Genomic DNA, 19,998 nt, shown 5'->3' on the forward strand with positions numbered 1-19,998 from the left:
TTCATCACTTACATAACCCATCGCCCAGTACAATTTTCTCATCAATTTCTGTACTTTCTCAAATTCCAGCTTTTCTTGCTGTTCACAACCTACGCACCATTTCTTATCCCCACTCTTCCTGGCCTATATTACCTCTTGATCTCAACTCATCCAGAGTGTCCCTTCCCCCAATATATCACACAGAGGTTTCTACTCCTTGCATTTCAAAGGCTATGCAGCCCAACCTTACTTAAGTATCATTTGAGATATCCATATCCTTGCCACCTAGGCCCACTTGACTTCCCTCCCTTCGCCTTCAAATTATAAAGCCAACTTCCATGAAAGATTTTAGCCACCTGTCCTAATCTCTCCTTTGTTTTCCTGACATTAATGAAGCTCCTTCAATTGGTTTTCGACATTTAGAGTTTCTGTATAAAAAAAGATCAGTTCCTGTTATGTAGTGACCCAGGCAACAAAAATTATTCATTTATCAAATTAAATTAGAAAACATGTAACTGTTCCCACTGTAAACTCCAATCGCTATTTATACTATTTGCTTCCATCACTTTAACTTGACGTTAGAAAATAGATATATTCATTCGGTATTTAATAAGACAGCACAACGTTCTAGTTACTGTCATAAAGTCACCCAAAAACAACCATTCACTTGTACCAGTCATGATTTTCTCTCGATCCGCATACCCAGGGAAATATTTGGAAAGTGTGTCTCCCACCCATTTTAGAGCTTTCTTAAAAAAAGCAGAACTGTTAGGATTCTTCTTCCACTAACAGTTATAAAAATCTGACTCTCCTTTCAAGGTAGGCGATGTGTTGTTCTTGCCTGGCCTGGCCAACACGTGACTCCAGACACAGAGCAATGTGGTTGACTCATAACTGCTGTCTGAAATAGCCTAGCACATTAATCACTTCAAGACTAACTTGAGTTACTGTTGGCCTCATCAGCAACATCCACATCACATGAAAGATGAAACTAAAATCTACAAGGTGCCATTCAACCAGCAGCCAATGTAACCCAGTAAGCACAGGAGTAATAGGCAGAAGTATTTGGTCTGCATTACTACCTGCACAGATTTCAGATGACCTAAAATTTACAGAAGACAGAATGTAGGAGACTGGCCAGGAAAACTGCGGAATTTTCAAGCTGACAGGCAACAAAGGTCTGGATCTGGGTTTCAGCATCAAATGAGCTGAGGCAGGAACACAGTCGGTCAGTCTCAATGACCTTCAGGTGACCATCCTCCAAGGCGGACTTCGGGACAGGCAGCAGCGAAAAGTGGCCGAACAGAGGCTGATAGCTAAGTTCAGTACCCCTAGGGAGGGCCTCAACCGGGACCTTGGGTTCATGTCACATTACAGGTGACCACCATTGCACTATACACACACACACACACACACACACTTAGACATTTTACATTCACACACACATATACACTCTCTCTCACAGACACTCACAACCACCCCCCCAACCCCAGACACACATACACCCTCTCACAGACGTAGACCACTTAACTAACAAACACACACACACACACACACACAGAGTGGGGTGAATTTGTACTTGCAGAATTTCATTGTACTTTGCTCAAAAACTGCATGAATCCATGTAAGACTCTGTTAACTCACTTTTTAGATAGAATCATTCTAAACATTACAGCATAGAGGGGGAACACAGGGGGCTAACACCTTCAACATCTCAACATCTTATCTGCGCTGACACCAAGGGTTACAGTTAACTTGAGAATGTAACTTTTCAAAAAAAGTTTTGTGATTTACATATGAAAGAAGTGAAACTATCATGGCCAGTCTAACAGATGAGAGACTTAAACAATCAAGGTATTTTTCAATGTATAATTTCAGTTACATCACACTGTAAACTTTTGCTATAAATTCTGTGCCCTACAATTGTGTCCTCCACAACCACCTGATGAAGGAACGGCGCTTTGAAAGCTAGTGCTTCCAATTAAACCTGTTGGACTATAACCTGGTGTTGCGTGATTTGTAACTTTGTACACCCCAGTCCAACACCAGTATCTCCAAATCAGTGTCAGTGATGATAGAGAAGTGTGCTTGAACAGTCATCACAGGATTGAACATTACACCAAATTTGTAAACAGTCTAGTTCAATTTTATACAGTTGCCAGGGAAAGGGATATAATCAGTGACAAGGGAATAGTGCTTGTGGCCAGGAATCTAGCAAATGATTTCCTAATTTTGATGCTATTCCTCACTGATATTAAGTTTAGTGTTGGTGGAAAAAAAAGATATATTTTGTCAAAATTTTGCCTTTCACTCGAGGATAATTTATAAGAATACCAATTTAAAGGAAAAACATTTACACTGTATGACAGAAGAATACTGATTGCTTAGCAAGTGAACTTTGATTGTAAAGGTGTTGCCATGGAAAATGCAGTTAAGATTATGGCTGACAATCAGCTGCCAGCCTTGTTCAAGTATGCATCAGGTAGGGCGACTCTGATTAGTCAACTGATTAGCCTGAGAAATAAACAAGAGAATAGCTTTCACCTATTTCAACACCTACTAGCACTTCATCTACTGCTCAGACTTCAGATGTACTTAGCTTCCAGAGTAATCAAAGGTAGACCGGCCAAACATGCTCCTACTACAGTCGCGTTCATCACTAATGTGTTGTTACCACCAAGCCAAAAGCATGCACTATTACACAATTGAGTAAATGTTATATACGAGTTTCAATGCCAGTGTTACGCTCATATGTTCCACCTGTTATTGTTCTTCTAATTTTCTTCTTTTTAGTGCTTTTTGTTTCCTTCTAGTTTCACAGCTTCCGACAACTCTCAGCCTCTGGCAGGCGATTCCTGCCAGAGTAGCATGGTGGCCTTTCAGCATGGCGACCTCCCCTAGGAGCTACCAGGTGTGGCATGTCACTGGCGCAGTCTGGAGCCAGTGCGGACTGGAAACTACGGGCCAGCATGGTTGGTTGTATTGAAATTTTATTCCTCTATTGATTAATACATTGTAACTTATGAAGCTGTGCCTATATACTTTTGTAACTAAGTCGGGAAAGTATACATTTTTCACTGTACTCATGGAGTACATGTGACAATCAAGGCTATGTCATTCTATTCTATGTGCCAAAGGCTTGAGGGGCAAATAGCATATTTCTTCAGCTGTTCACAATTGGCAAGATACAGACCTTGAAAAATGTGTTGCTGGAAAAGCGCAGCAGGTCAGGCAGCATCCAAGGAGCTGGAGAATCGACGTTTCAGGCATAAGCCCTTCTTCAGGAATGAGGCAGGTGTGCCTCATTCCTGAAGAAGGGCTTATGCCCGAAACGTTGATTCTCCTGATTCTTGGATGCTACCTGACCTGCTGCGCTTTTCCAGCAACACATTTTTCAGCTCTGATCTCCAGCACCTACAGTCCTCACTTTCTCCAAGATACAGATCCTACCCAGCCAGAGTGCACAAACAAACTCAAGAATGTTCAACATCAGATGTGACTGGACACCATTTGCCAAGTAACCCCGAGTGTGCAGAGAATTATCTGGTAAATTTATGATTGTCAGTTAAGGCTAAGTATGGTGCACTTGCAAACAATAGATGTGACAGATATTAATATACAGAGTCCTATTCTTTGCAGGTAAAAAAATACATGTACATGCACTGTGCCTGTCTCAAGTCAACAAATCATGGGTCAACACATTATCTGGTTCATATTCAGGGCAACCCCTTGTTAAATTAGAAGGAACCTAACTGGGTTAAATTTCATCGAAAGATGGCAGTCGACTCTCAATCATAATGTAATTATATTCCCTTTTGCCATGTCTCCTCCAATTATGTGCCATCCAAATTAGCACACGCTTCTCATATAGTACAGGTAACCCCCGCTTTTCGAACGTTCGCTCTATGCTATTGTGCTTTTAAAAAAAGACCTACTTTCGTATCTGTTTTCGCAAATCCAGAGAGGATTTTCCCTTTTATGAAAAATAGCGATACTTTATTGAGGTGGCTGGGTGGCTCAGAGGTTAGCACAGCTGCCTCACAGCACCAAGGTTGATTCCCATTTCAGCCTGTTTGTGTGGAGTTTGCACATTCTCCCTGTATCTGCGTGGGTCTCCTCCGGGTGCTCCGGTTTCCTCCCACAATCCAAAGATATGCTGGCCAGGTGAATTGGCTATGATAAATTGCCCAAAGTGTTAGGCGTGTTGGGCAGGGGAAATGAGTTTGGGTGGTTACTCTTCGCATGATTGGTGTGGACATGCTGGGCTGAAGGGCCTATTACCATATAGTAGGGAATCTGATCTAAGCTAATCTTTTCCCATATAAATCATGCACCTTTGCTTTTCGCCAGTTGCGACTTACAAAAGGTTTCCTGGGAATGGTCTACTTTCGGACAGCAGGGGCTACCTGTATAAGGATTGCTTTCCCTTTTCATTGAAATATCTAATTGTTCTGATGAGTTTAAATTGAAAAGCTTCAACAAAATGTGTCTTTTTGGGCAACACCCAAGTTATGTACAACCAACCTCAAAGATCAGCAAGGTGGCCTTTGTGTGGAGACGCAGCAAATGGGGGAGATACTAAACTAGTATTTTGCATCAGTATTTACTATGGAAAAGTATATGGAAGATATATGGTAAAATGTCCATATTATAGAGGAGGAAGTGCTGGATGTCTTGAAACACAAAGGTGGATAAATCCCCAGGACCTGACCAGGTGTACCCTAGAACTCTGTGGGAAGCTAGATAGTCGCGGGTAGATAGGATAGTAAAGAAGGCGTTTGATATGCTTTCTTTTATTGGTCAGAGTATTGAGTACAGGAGTTTGGAGGTCATGTTGTGGCCGTACAGGACATTGGTTAGGCCACTGTTGGAATATTGCTGCAATTCTGGTCTCTTTCCTATCGGAAAGTTGTTGTGAAATTTGAAAGTGTTCAGAAAAGGTTCACAAGAATGTTGCCAGGGTTGGAGAATTTGAGCTATAGGGAAAGGCTGAACAGGCTGGGGCTGTTTTCCCTGGAGCATTGGAGGCTGAGGGGTGATCTTATAGAGGTTCACAAAATTATGAGGGGCATGGATAGGGTAAATAGGCTTTTCCCTGGGGTCAGGGAGTCCAGAACTAGAGGGCATAGATTTCGGGTGAGAGGGGAAAAATATAAAAAGAGACCTAAGGGGCAACCTTTTCCCCAGAGTACGGAATGAGCTGCCAAGAGGATGTGGAGGAGGCTGGTACAATTGCAACATTTAAAAGGCATTTGGACGGGTATTCGAATAAGAAGTGTTTGAAGGGATATGGGCCAGGTGCTGGCAGGTTGGGATATCTTGTTGGCATGGACGGGTTGGACCGAAGGGTCACTTTCCATGCTGTACATCTCTATGACTCTAACCAATTACCTGAATACTAATTTCTTTAAGTTCCTCATTCTCAGCTAGTTCCTTACTTGCTTTTTTTTGTGCATTCTATCCAGAAGAGAGATATAAATTTTTAGTTTAATATTTCACCCATTTCCTTATTATCCAAAGGGATTTACACACAGGAGGCACAGAAGTACTGAACACGCAATTTGCGTGTGCCTTTACCGAGGAAGAAATATTACCCAACTCAGTAAAAGGAGGGAAACTACATATCAAATGGGCTAAAAATAGCCAAACTGAAGACATGGCTGTATTTAACAATTGATAAATCACCAGAATCAGAACAGATTGATCAAGGATACTGAAGGAAGAAAGGGTGAAAACTGAAGAGTCACTGGCCATAATCTCCCAATTCTCCTTAAATATGGAGATAATGCCAGAGGCCTGGAGAACGGATATTATTACACCCTTGTGTTTAACCCCACTGGTGGGGAACCTGCCAAGTAATAATGGGACAGAACTAACAGTCACTTAGAAACAGTCAATTATGAAAGCCAGCATGGATCTGTTAAAGGCAAAGAGCATTTGAATAATTTGACTGAGTTTTTAAATGAGACAACAAAAAAGACTTTTTTTTAGGGTAATGTGACTGTTGCATACATGGACTTGCACAGGCATGTGATAAAATGCCACATGATAGGCTCGTCAGCAAAACTAAAAACCATGGAACAAAAAGGAGTAATGGCAAAATGAATACAAAGCTATCGGAGTGACAATGAAACAGCAATGAACTTTCTTTTCAATTGAAGGATGTTAAACAATGGGAGAATGACCTAGACTTATGACATTATTTTAAAAGTTACGGATGGCACAAAACATAGCAGTATTAACAGCAGTACAGAAGGATAGTAACATACTTTAAGGTGGTAGTAAAAGAGACAGGCAGCTAGAACAGAATGATATGTGTCAGATGAAATTTAATACAGAAAAGTGTGAAGTGGTTCATTTTAGTAGAAAGAATGAGACAAGAATTAAAAAAGGTATGATTTTGACATGGACACAGGGTGGAGAGGCCAAAAGATAAATGTACACAAATCGAAGGTGGCAGAGCAAGTTGAGAAAGTGGTTAAAAGGCATTAAAGGCTCCTGAGCTTTATAAATCCAAAGGCAGAAAATGATGGTCTACCTTTATAAAAACACCGAGTCTGCCCTAATTAACTATAGTACTCCATTCTGGGCAGTGCATTTTGGGAGGCATTTGGAGGCTTTAAGAGATGATACAGAAAATATTTTCAAGCATAGATCCAGGGGTGAAAGGGGAAGGTATCATGTTTCCCTTGTTGAAGGTTGGGGGAAGATTAAAAAATGTTCTCATTAGCAGAAAGGTTAAGAAACAAGATAGTAGCAAAACAAAAAATACCAATGAGTGCCACAATTAAGAACTTACTGGAGGGAGTAGTTTAGAAACATCAAAACATAGAAAATAGGTGCAGGAATTTCAATAAGGCCTTAGAAAAGGTTCCATGTGGTAGGCTGCTCTGGAAGGTTACAGCACATGGAATCCAGGGGGAGCTGGCAAATTGTATACACAGTCAGCTTGATGATAGGAAGCAGAGGGTAATAGTGGAAGGATGCTTCTCAGACTGGAGGCCTGCGACTAGTGGAGTACCCCAGGGGTTGGTACTAGGCCTATTGCTATATGTTATCTATATCAATGATTTGCATGAGAATGTACAAGGCATGATTAGTAAGTTTGCAGATGACACCAAAATAGGCAGTATCACAGACAGGGAGGAAGGCTATCAGAAATTGCAGCAGGACCTTGATCAGCTAGGTAAGTGGGCTGAGAGATAGATAAGTGTGAGGGCTTGCATTTTGGAATGTTAGGTTCTTTTTCCAAGGTTTCACACACCGGATGCAATTCACACACACCAGCGTCTGCAAATAGTTAAAGTTTATTAAAGCTTGTACAAGCTAGGTGACCCCCTTTGACCACTCCACCGTAGGCATGCAACGTTGAGTCAAAGGCCTTGAACAAAGAAAATACATTTCCTTTAAACGGGTCAGTTGGCCATGCTTACAGATACTCTGGTCACTTCCTCACAGTCACATGTCACAACCATAACAAGGACAGAATGCCCCTGGTGCTCACCTTCCACCCTACCAACCTTTGCATAAACCAAATTATCCACCAACATTTCCACCACCTCCAAAAAGACAGCACCAGAGATATATTTCCCTCCCCACCCCTTTCCGCCTTCCGCAAAGACCGTTCCCTCCGTGACTACCTGGTCAGGTCCACGCCCACCTACAACCCACCCTCTCATCCTGGCACCTTCCCCTGCTACCGTAGGAACTGTAAAACCTGCGCCCACACCTCCTCCCTCACCTCTATCCAAGGCCCTAAAGGAGCCTTCCACATCCATCAAAGTTTTACCTGCACATGCACCAATGTCATTTATTGTATCCGTTGCTCCCGATGTGGTCTCCTCTACATTGGGGAGACTGGACACCTCCTAACAGAGCGCTTTAGGGAACATCTCCGGGACACCCGCACCAATCAACCACACCGCCCTGTGGCCCAACATTTCAATTCCCCCTCCCACTCTGCCGAGGACATGGAGGGCCTGGGCCTCCTTCACCGCCGCTCCCTCACCACCAGACGCCTGGAGGAAGAACGCCTCATCTTCCGCCTCGGAACACTTCAACCCCAGGGCATCAATGTGGACTTCAACAGTTTCCTCATTTCCCCTTCCCCCACCTCACCGCAGTTCCCAACTTCCAGCTCAGCACTGTCCCCATGACTTGTCCTACCTGCCTATCTTCTTTTCCACCTATCCACTCCACCCTCCCCCCACCCCGACCTATCACCTTCATCCCCTCCTCCATTCACCTATTGTACTCTATGCTACTTTCTCCCCACCCCACCCTCCTCTAGCTTATCTCTCCACCCTTCAGGCTTTCTGCCTGTATTCCTGATGAAGGGCTTTTGCCCGAAACATCGATTTTACTGCTCCTCGGATGCTGCCTGAACTGCTGCGCTCTTCAAGCACCACTAATCCAGAATCTAGTTTCCAGCATCTGCAGTCATTGTTTTTACCTACATGTCACTAAAGACAACCCCCAGACACTCACAGTCACATGTTACACCATGTACAATGGTAGGATGAGATCATCCTCTGAGATAATGCAAATGCTAATGCCCTAATCCTGGGGAATCATTATGCGATGATTTCCTGACACAGTGATTCCCCAGACAATGCAGGAGCAAGGTGTCCTAACTTCAGGGGATGGCTCAAAAGCATTTCTGACTGGAAGCGATTGAATAATAGTTTAATTTGATAATAGTAGGGGAGTAGTAGCAAATGACTGTCTAATTGGGATGCGAGTGATTCGCATTCTTGCATGAATGTCGTCCCTATCCACTTCCAGGATGTTCACTCAGTGCAGTTTAACTATTTAACATTACATCAGTGTCCAGAAAGATATTCCAATTTAATCTTTTAACATTACAGGAAAGTAAAATTAAGATTGGAATTTCATGATGAATGGTAGAGCCTTAAGGAGTATAGTGGAACAGAGGGACCTTGTGGTTCAGGTACATGATTCTTTGAAGTGGAGTCACAGATAGACAGGACAGTGAAGAAGGCTTTTGGTTGTCACCAGTCAGGGCACTGAGTATAGAAGTTGGGAAGTTATGTTGCAGTTGTACAGGACTTTGGTGAGGCTGTACTTGGAGTATTGTTTTCAGTTTTGGTCACTTTCCTATATTAAACTGGATGTTATTAAACTGGAAGTGCAAAACAAATTTACAAGGATGTTGCCAGGTCTGAGTTACAGGGAGAGGTTGGACAAGCTGCGACTCTTTTTTCAGTGTAGGAGACTTGGGGGGGCGAATCGTAGAGAAGTGTATAAGATAATGAGAGGCATGGATAGGGTGAAAGCACTCAGCCTTTTTCCCAGGGTTGAGGAATCAAGGACGAGAGGGCATCAGTTTAAGGTTTGAGGGAAAAGAATAAAAAAGAACCTGAGGGGCAACTTTTTTTAATATAACGAGGGTGGTATGCGTATGGAATTAGCTGCCAGTGGAAGTGGTTGAGGTGGATATAGTTAAAAGACATTTGGACAAATACATGGATCAGAAAGGATTAGAAGGATATGGGTCTAGATTAGAGTGGTGCTGGAAAAGCACAGCAGGTCAGGCAGCATCCGAGGAGCAGGAAAATCGACATTTCGGCCCAAAATATCGATTTTCCTGCTCCTTGAATGCTGCCTGACCTGCTGTGCTTTTCCAGCACCATACTAATCTAGAGTCTGATTTCCAGTATCTGCTGTCCTCACTTTTGTTTGAGAAGAATATGGGCCAAGTGCAGGCAAATGGATTTAAAGTGGACGGACATTTTGGTTGGCATGGACCAGTTTGACCTAAAGGGCCTGTCTCCACAATGTAGGACTCTATGAGTAGGTCATTCTGTCTTTCGAGTCTGTACAGCCATTCAATATGATCATGGCTGATCATACAATTTCCGTATCCCAATTCCACTTTCTCCCATCCCCTTGATCCCTTTAGCCACAAAGGCCACGTCCAGCTCCCTCTTGAATATATCTAATGAACTGGCCCAACAGCTCTGTAGTAGAGAATTCCACAGTTCACAACTCAGTGAAGAAATCCTTCCTCATCTCAATTCTGAATGGCTTACCCCTTATTCCTAGACGATATCCTCAAGTTCTGGACTTCCCCAACATTGGGAACATTCTTCCCACATATAGCTGTCCAGTCCCATCAGGACTTCTTAATTTTCTATGAGATTTCCCCCTTATTCTTCTAAATTCCAGTAAGTACAAACCCAATCAATCCAGTCTTTCTTCATGACAGTTCTGCCATCCCAGCATCAGTCTGGTGACCCTTCACTGGAGTCCCTCAATAGCAGAAATGTTTGTTCTCACACTAGGAGACCAAAACTGCACACAATACTCAAGAATATGAGCTCACCAAGGTTCTGTATAACTGCAGCAAGACATCCCTCTTCCTACACATTACGGGAATCCATGCCTCCGATAATACTCGCTATGAAGGCCGGCATGCCATTCGCTTTCCTCACTGCCTGCTGCACCTGCATGCCAAGCTTCAGCGACTACCAAGCACCTCACCCTTTCCTCAGCTGCCACCAGATAATAATCTGCCTTCCTGTTTTTGCCAGCAAAGTGGATAACCTCACGTTTAGCCATATTATGTTGCATTTGCCAAGTATTTGCTTACTCAGCCAGCCTATCGAAGGCAACCTGCAGCCTCTTAACATCCTATCCACACACTGCTACCCAGCTTAGTGTCATCTGCAAATTTGGAGATATTGCATTTAATTCCTTCATCAAAACTGTTGATATATATTATCAGAGTTGGAAATACAGCTCCCTTTAAGGGTCAAGCAGAACAGCTCCAGAGTTGACTGAAGGTATGTAATGTTCTTTGGACTTCCGACAGTGTCCCAAGCTCTAAAACAGGAGGCCTGGATTCAAGTCCTACTTGTCCCAGGTGTGTGCTGCAACAAGTCTAAACAGGTTGACTAATATTCCTACCTCTGGGTCAGGAAGCTCGGATTCAAGTCCCACCCAATCCAAAATGTGTCAAACATTTATAGTCATAGTCATGAACAGGTTATAGTCATAGAGATGTACAGCATGGAAACAGACCCTTCGGTCCAACCTGTCCATGCCGACCAGATATCCCAACCCAATCTAGTCCCACCTGTCAGCACCCGGCCCATATCCCTCCAACCTGTCCTATTCATATACCCATCCAAATGCCTCTTACATATTGCAATTGTATCAGCCTCCATTACATCCTCTGGCAGCTCAAGTTGCCCCTTAGGTGTCTTTTATATCTTTCCCCTCTCACCCTAAACCTATGCCCTCTAGCTCCGGACTCCCCGACCCCAGGGAAAAGACTTTGTCTATTTACCCTATCCATGCCCCTCATAATTGTGTAAACCTCTAAAAGGCCACCCCTCAGCCTCCGACACTCCAGGGAAAACAGCCCCAGCCTGTTCAGCCTCTCCCTATAGCTCAAATCCTCCAACCCTGGCAACATCCTTGTAAATCTTTTCTGAACCCTTTCAAGTTTCACAACATCTTTCTGATAGGAAGGAGACCAGAATTGCATGCAATATTCCAAAAGTGGCTTAACCAATGTCCTGAACAGCCACAACATGACCTCCCAACTCCTGTACTCAATACTCTGACCAATAAAGGAAAGCATACCAAACGCTGCCTTCACTATCCTATCTAACTGCGACTCCACTTTCAAGGAGCTATGAACTTGCACGCCAAGGTCTCTTTGTTCAGCAACACTCCCTAGGACCTTACCATTAAGTGTATAAGTCCTGCTAAGATTTGCTTCCCCAAAATGCAGCACCTCACATTTATCTGAATTAAACTCCATTTGCCACTTAGCCCAGATCCTAAAAATGCTGCGTTCTTCTCCTCTTTAATCACCTACACTTCACTCCCATGCACCTGATCTGTAGGCACCCAGTGCAGGAGCTGGGCAACTTGGAGAATCTGCTGGGCCTGGGAAGGGCTTTTGCCCGAAACGTCGATTTCGAAGCTACTTGGATGCTGCCTGAACTGCTGTGCTCTTCCAGCCCCACTAATCCAGAATCAGATTGCCATCAACAGGTCCAAGCTTCAGGTTATATATTATTGTTCCTGACTGACTGCCTGCCTTGCTTCTGTGGAGACTCTCACATCTGGATATTCATAGAGGGAGCACATGGTGTCTCTTCTAGCTTTCAGGTAGATATGGGTTCAGTCAGGTTGGACTGCATTATTTCTTCCCCCCAACTCCATTTTTATTTAACCCCTCTTTGTTTGCCCTACTGTTTTTGTAATTGTTCCACTGCTCCTGGTGGAAGGTGTTTATCAATTGTTTATCTAGTTGATTATCTGGTAGTGGATTTGGGGGGAAAAAAACAACCAAATTCTTGTGGAGAGGCAGTGGTCTTCTACTGGCAATGTCACTGATCCAATGACCTAGAGCCCCAGGGGCTAATTTTCCTGGGACTTGATTTCAAATCTCACAATTACTGATTGTGACATTTCTTAAATATGTCATTGATTTTCTTTAAAAGAGCCGAGTTCTTCCTCAATGAAGTGTTGGCTTCTGTGTAGTAAAAATTAGTAAAACATTTCTGATGTTTATGCTAAACTATAGTTTTAAAAGAACAATCCAGCACAGGAACAGGCCCTTCGGCCCACCAAGACCATGCAAACAATATGGATGCCTTTCTAAATGAAAAACCTTTTGCCTCTGTGTATCCCTCTACTCCCTGCCTATTCATATCTGTCAAGACGCCTCTTAAATGTTGCTATTGTATTTGCTTGCACTACGTCCTCTGACAGCACATTCCAGGCACTGACCACCTCTATGCAAAAGACTTGCCTCTTGCATCTCCTTTAAACTTACCGTCTTTTATCTCAAACCTATGTCCTCTAGTAATTGACATTTCTACCCTGGATAAAACTCCAATTATCCATTCTATCCATGCCTTTCAATGTTGTAAATTTTTATCAGGTAGTTTCCCATCCTTGGATTTTCAAGTGTAAAATACAACAAAACCCTCAAATTATGAATCCTTTGCTGCCTAATTAAGTGTGAGTACACTGAAGGCAGCACAATTGCAGCTTTCAAAAGGAAACTGAAAATAATTTTAAGAGAAAAATATTATAGGGCTCAGGAAAAAAGGCAGAGGAGTCACAGTCATAGAGGCATACAACACGGCAACAGACCCTTTGGTCCAACCAGTCCATGCTGATCATAATCTCAAACTAAACTAGTCCCAACTGCTTGGTCCATATCCCTTTAAACATTTCTTATCCATGTACTTTAGACATTGCAACTGTCCCCACACCCACCACTTCCTCTGGAATTTCATTCCACACACGTCCCACTATATAAAAATAAATTCCCCCTCAAGTCTTTTTTTTAAATCTTTCTCATTTCACCTTAAAAATATGCCCTCTAGTCTTGAAATTCCTCACCCTCGGGAAAAGACACCTGCCATTTACCTTATCTATACCCCGCATGATTTTATAAACTTCTACAATGTCACCCCTCAACCTCCTACAGTGAAATAAATCCTGGCCTATTAAGCTTCTCTTTATAACTCAAACCCTGCATTCCCAACAACATCCTGGTAAATCTTTTTTGAACCCTCTCCATAAAAGTTTGTGGGGTGAATTTGTACTTGCAGAATTACATTTTATTTTGCTCAAAAACTGCATGAGCCCATGTAAGATTCTGTAAATTCCTTTTCTTAAGAAATAGAATCAGGCTGACCATTGGGGCGCAGACAGGCAGACATTAACCTCACACCTTCAGTGCATTTTCTGGACTGACATGGCACCTATTGCTAAAGTTCACTTGAGAATGTAACTTTTAAATAAAAATTTGGGATTTACATATGAAAGAACTGAAACCAACATGCCCATTTTAAAAGATGAGAGACTTCACAAACAATTCAAGTCTTTTTTAATATATCAATTCAGTTGTATCACATTGTAAACTTTTGCTATAAATCCCATGCCTTACGATCTTATACTCCACAACCAAATGAAGAAGGTGCGGTGCTCTGAAAGTTAGTGTGCTTCCAATTAAACCTGTTAGACTGTAACCTGGTGTTGTGTGATTTTTAACTCTGTACACCGGCACTTCCAAATCATCCTTATCTATCTTTCTATTTACTTTTTTACTTAGGATTCCTCCACCATCACCCTAATAGTTTACAATCTCTCTTAACAGAATAAGCTAATCTTCCTTCTAGGATCTTGATCCCTTTCCAGCAAAGGTGAAACCCATCCATTTTGAACAGGTCTTTTCTACCCCAGAAGAGATCCCAATGATGCAAGAATCTGAATCCATGAATATTATATCACTTCTTCAGCCATTGATTTACCTCCTTTATCATTTTATGCTTTCCCTCATTCGAGCTTGGCATGAACTGGTGTAGTACTAACCAAGTTACTGTTGCAGAGAGCACAGCACCATTCACAAGATGTGTTTGTATGTATGCTAATGTAACCATAGGTGGCCTGTCCTGGTACTTCCAGTCTATTCGCTTCCAATTAATTTCTCAGCTCTAAATCAAATTGATCTTACATTTTCAGTCTGAACCAAACTCCTTGATCTCTGTGCTTATGAGTCACCACACACCATACATTCCAAGCATCAAGCATCCTTGTTCCCAACCTTGGTCACTCTGCATCATGTCTTTGTAAGACCATGACACCAAAATAATTCATTTTTATCTATGCTATTAATCCCTGTAATGTATTGCAAATGGTCACATCTTGATTTGTGCCTTTAGCTTGGACTTTTGACTTTTCCATGCAGACCCTACTGCTTATTATCTACATTCCTTCTTGATCCATTCATTGTTAAGAAACAAATCACTACAGACATACCACAAGTTTTTGTGATACTATATTCAGAGCACAGAATATGAAAATACAAATTATAGAAATACTCGCAACTAAATAGGAAAGTCCTGTGAATTGTGAAGATACTTCGAGCTAACTTCACAAAGCAGAAGTTGCGTTGTAAAATGTCATGCAGCACCAAGAGTTACTCTACATTACACTGCAGTAATACTTTACACAGTGATAAAATGTACTCACTGATTCACATTGTCAACACATTAAATAAATTGACATTCGGTAATTATATATATTCTCAGTGATCTTAATAATATTACAATGATAAACTATCAAGTAGTCTGTAGTGTCACATCAATAAGACATTAAGACATAACAGCAGAATTCGGCCATTTGGTTCCTCAAGTCTGCTCTGTCATTCATGGATGGCTGATACATTTCTCAACCCAATTCTATTGCCTTCTCCCTGTAATCCTTGATCCATTACCAATCAAGAATCTATCACGGTCTTAAATACACTCAATGACCTCACCCCCACAGCCCTCTACAGCAATTAATTCCACAGATTCACCACTCTCTGGCAGAAGAAATTCCTCCTCATCTCAGTTCTAAAGGATCGTCCCTTTACTCTGAGGCTGTACCCTTGAGTGCTCGACTCTCCTACTAGTGGAAACATCTTTTCCATATCCACGCTAACTAGATCTCTCAGCATTCCGTAAGTTTCAATCAGATTCCATCCCCTCTTATCCTTTTAAACTCCGTTGAGTACAGACCCAGAATACTCAACAATATGACGAGCCCTTCATCCCTGAGATCATTCACGTAAACCTCCTTCAGACGCCTCCAAAGCCAACATATCCTTCCTTAGATAGGGGGTAATAAGGTAGAGGATGGGAATTGAGCACCAAGAATGTTGAAACGACTAATGCACAAAAAATTATACATTTTAAAATGAATATCAAACAAGTATAACTCATTTCAGAAGTTAGTTATCATATTTTGCAGATTCAGTAACTCATTACTTTGGTTAATCAAACTAACATATGCACAACTCCAGAATTAATACGCAATAGCAATTATACTGAAAACCAGATCACAAAGTGCTTCAACCTAAAATCTGAGCACTCCTTCCTGATCACTGAAACTCAGTGTACAGTATGCTATTTGAGCTACAAAAAATTCTAATGAAGCACTGGAACACAAAAAGTACATTTCATCTTTAAACATAATTTCAAGCAAAGAATGGTGTTACGATTTAAATATTAGGGGCAGACTGCAACAGAAAAGGATTCACATTACATCTTACTGATTCACAATGTTTATTTTCTTCCCATTCATTAGAGTCATAGAGATGTACAGCATGGAAACTGACCCTTCGGTCCAACTCATCCATGCCGACCAGATATCCCAACCTAATATAGTCCCATTTGCCAACACTTGGCCCATATCCCTCCCAACCCTTTCTATTCATATACTCATCCAGATGCTTTTTAAATGTTGTAATTGTACCAGCCTGCACCACTTCCCCTGGCAGCTCATTCTTTTATTCCTGATGAAGGGCTTTTGCCCGAAACATTGATTTTGAAGCTCCTTAGATGCTGCCTGAACTGCTGTGCTCTTCCAGCACCACTAATCCAGAATCTGGTTTCCAGCATCTGCAGTCATTGTTTTTAACCTAGCTCATTCCATACACACATCACCCTCTGTGTGAAAAAGTTGCCCCTTAGGTCCCTTTTATATTTTTCCCCTCTCAGCCTAAACCCATCCTAGTTCTGGACTCCCCCACGCTTGAAAACAAAACCTTGTCTATTAATCCTATTCGCGCCCCTCATGATTTTGTAAACCTCTATAAGGTCACCCCCACCCCCAGCCTCCAACGATCCAGGGAAAACAGCCCCAGCCTATTCAGCCTCTCCCTGTAGCTCAAACATCCAACATCCTTGTAAATCTTTTCTGAATCCTTTCAAGTTTCACAGCATCCTCCTGATAGGTTCGTGAATGAAAGAGGAAAAAAAAAGTAGAAAATGCTAGGAACACAACTTTAGTGACCAGGGTATTCATGTCTGGGCTGAATTGCGGGTTCGTTGCAATGACTTTTGTTCACATTTCCACTTATCCTTGTTGTTACAATATAGCTGGGGACTGGGTTCCTGGTCTCACTCAGACAACACAAGGCCACTGACAACCGCAATAACGCTCTGTCCAGAGACTTGTCCCCGCCCGTCCGCCCGCCTGACTGCCCATCCCCGCCCGCACCATCCAACCGGGACCAGTCTCAGATCCACGGCCCACCGCTGCCTTTGGCGCCAGAATCGCGGCCTCACCCATGTCCCGGTAAGCCAAAGCATTCTACGCGCTTATATCCGAGTGGTCTCCCCCCCACCCCCCGAAAGCCATTAATCGGGTAAATGTCCCTTACCGCGGCGGACGTCGGAAACTATCGAGCTCTGCGCCTGCGCCTCCACCGCACAAGCCGACCAGCCCCCGCGCATGCGCGCCCGTCGGCCGCAATGAATGCTTCCCCCTCCCCCGAACGGGGTACCGTTGACAGCGGGCACGAGGCGGCAGCAGCAGCAGCAGCAGCAGCAGCGCGCGGTTGTGCCTTGCGCGCACGCGCACTGTGAGCGGCTGTTGTTGCCGGAGGGCGCCAGCTTTTCTCCGGGGGGACGGTGTCACAGAGAAACGGCAACGGCTGAGGAGCTGCATCCGGCTCTCGCCCAGAGTCACCGAAGCTCGTTCCACTGTTTCTGCCGCCCGCCTCCTGTTCAAATCACCAGAAATCTGCGTCGTTGCAAATTATTGATGGACATTGTTTCTGACTTCTCCAGCCTGCAAATTTACTGTGTGATTTCAACAAAAAATCAACGAGAAGTACAATAATTCCATTAGGTGTAAACTGTTCCTAAGTCACAGGTTTCTGAGGGAGTATTGCAATGTCGCTGATGTTTAGGTGAGATATTACACTGTGATTATTGTCTGTTCTCTTGAGAGGATGTGAACAATCCCATCGCACTATTTGGACGAAGAGTAGTGTTGGTGTCATACAGAATACCCAATATTGCTGTGCACCAAGTGACTGGTGTATTTCAAATATGACAACAGTACCTAGGTTTCAAAACCACTTAAATAAAACAAAGAACTGTAGACGCTGAAGATCTCAAACAAAAACAAAAATCGCTAGAGAAACTCTGCACTTCTGGCAGGATGTTTGGAGAGAATATAGAATTAAAGTTTGGAGTGCAGTGATCCTTCTTCAAACTTATTTAATTTTTGCTTCAAATGAATGCTTTTCCTTTCACCAAACCATGTTGACTGCCTGATTGATTTGAGATTCTCTAAGTACCTGCTTTAATCTCCATAATAACGGATTTTAACATTTTGTCTCTGATGACAAAGGCTAACTAGCCCGTAGTTTCCTGCTTTTTGTCTCGCTCTCCACTTTAACCAGCACTTTAGAATGGACTGCCAAGGAAGGTGGGAGAGACAGGTAACCTCAGAACCTTTAAAATGTACTTGGAAGAGCACTTAAATGTTGTACAATTTCAAGGCTATGGGTCAAATGCTGGCAAGTGGCATTGGAGTGTAGTTCTAACATAGTTTTGACGGTACAAACTCAGTTGGATGAAAGGCTTCTTCTGTACTGTATCGTTCTGCAAAATCATTAACCCAGTTTTATTTTACACTCCCAGAACTCCTGTGGCTCTAGAATGTATTACTGTAAAGTAAAAGTACTGAATATACAATCAATTTATTTTCTAGGTCACCTTTCCAATCTATGTGTACAATACAATCTACCATGGTAATTGTCATGCCTTTCTGATAAGCCCCCGTTATTTAGATTAGGCGACTCTCTGTGTAGAGTTTGCACATTCTCCCCGTGTCTGCGTGGGTTTCCTCCGGGTACTCCGGTTTCCTCCCACACTCCAAAGATGTGCAGGCCAGGTGAATTGGCCATGCTAAATTGCCCGTAGTGTTAGGTAAGGGGTAGATGTAGGGGTATGGGTGGGTTGCGCTTCGGCGGGGTGGTGTGGACTTGTTGGGCTGAAGGGCCTGTTTCCACACTGTAAGTAATCTAATCTAAAAAAAAATTACTTACAGTGTGGCCCTTCGGCCCAACAAGTCCACACCGACCCTCCGAAGAGCAACCCACCCAGACCCATTTCCCTACATTTACCCTTTCACCTAACACTATGGGCAATTTAGCATGGCCAATTCACTTAACCTGCACATTTTTGGACTTTGGGAGGACACTGGAGCACCCGGAGGAAACCCATGCAGACACGGAGAGAATGTACAAACTCCACACAGACAGCCTGAGGTGGGAATTGAACCCAGGTCTCTGGCGCTATGAGGCAGCAGTGCTAACCTCTGAGCCACCGTGCCACCCATATACCCAGTCCCATATGCAATTAGCAGGTCTGTGAACTACCCCACAAGTGGCTTCTGAATCATTCCTATTCCTTATCTCTTCCCAAATTTATTCTATATCTTGATCTTTACATTAGATTCCCTACAGTATGGAAACAGGCCCTTTGGCTCAACAAGTCCACACTGACTGTCTGAAAACTAAGGAAATTGCTCACAATTGTTCTGATGTCACCTTTAATTGACAGAGCTATTGCACCATCTTTTCCTAGCATTGCTGATTACTGTTGGGGAAAGAGGGTTGAATACTGTGAATGGGGAGATGGATGAGGGGGCTGAGTATAATGAATGAGAAGTGATGGATTGCTGTGAGGGGCAAAATGAGTTGCTTACAAAGGATGGGGAGTGGGAGAGAGGAAAGTGAGCTGATAACTGAGTGGGACAACAGGCTAATTACTGAGAGTTGGGAGGTTGATTATTGTGAGTGGTGAATGTGGAAAGGAGAGAAGTGGATGTTTACTCACTTGGGAGAGGGGGACAATTATGGTGAGATGAGAGAGGGAACTGATTACAATGAGTGGGGAGCAAGGAGGGGGACTGATTACTGTGAGTTGGGGAGATAACTGAGGAGAGAGGTGCTCGTTACTGTGAGTAACGAGAAGGGAGATGGGGGCCGAGTACAGTGAAGGGAGAGAGAGAACTGCTTATTGTGATTGGAGAGGAGGGGGTGTTGATTACAGCAGTGAGAAGATTGATAAATACAGTGAGATGGGAGTGGACGCTGATTATTAGGAGAGGAGAGTGATGGCTGATCATTGCGAGGGACATGGGCTTGATTGCCATGAGAGTGGGGTTACAGGCTTATTACTGTAA

At 43.1% G+C, this 19,998-nt stretch overlaps 1 protein-coding gene across 6 annotated transcripts in view; it reads right to left on the minus strand.

Moving 5' to 3' along the window:
• The window catches only part of specc1la (sperm antigen with calponin homology and coiled-coil domains 1-like a), a 307,162-nt gene extending 289,835 nt beyond the window's left edge, over positions 1–17,327 (minus strand). For 3 of the 6 annotated variants that reach the window (XM_072587015.1, XM_072587014.1, XM_072587013.1), the window contains exon 1: positions 17,180–17,305. The gene's annotated coding sequence lies outside the window, so the exon portion shown is untranslated. Of the gene's footprint in view, positions 1–17,016; positions 17,034–17,084; positions 17,103–17,179 lie in introns of those variants that run through there. The other 3 variants (XM_072587016.1, XM_072587012.1, XM_072587011.1) reach the window with 3 other exon arrangements.
• Positions 17,328–19,998: the final 2,671 nt, after the last annotated feature.

The sequence above is a fragment of the Chiloscyllium punctatum genome, chromosome 17, assembly GCF_047496795.1.
Source record: "Chiloscyllium punctatum isolate Juve2018m chromosome 17, sChiPun1.3, whole genome shotgun sequence".
NCBI classification, from domain to species: Eukaryota; Metazoa; Chordata; class Chondrichthyes; order Orectolobiformes; family Hemiscylliidae; genus Chiloscyllium; species Chiloscyllium punctatum.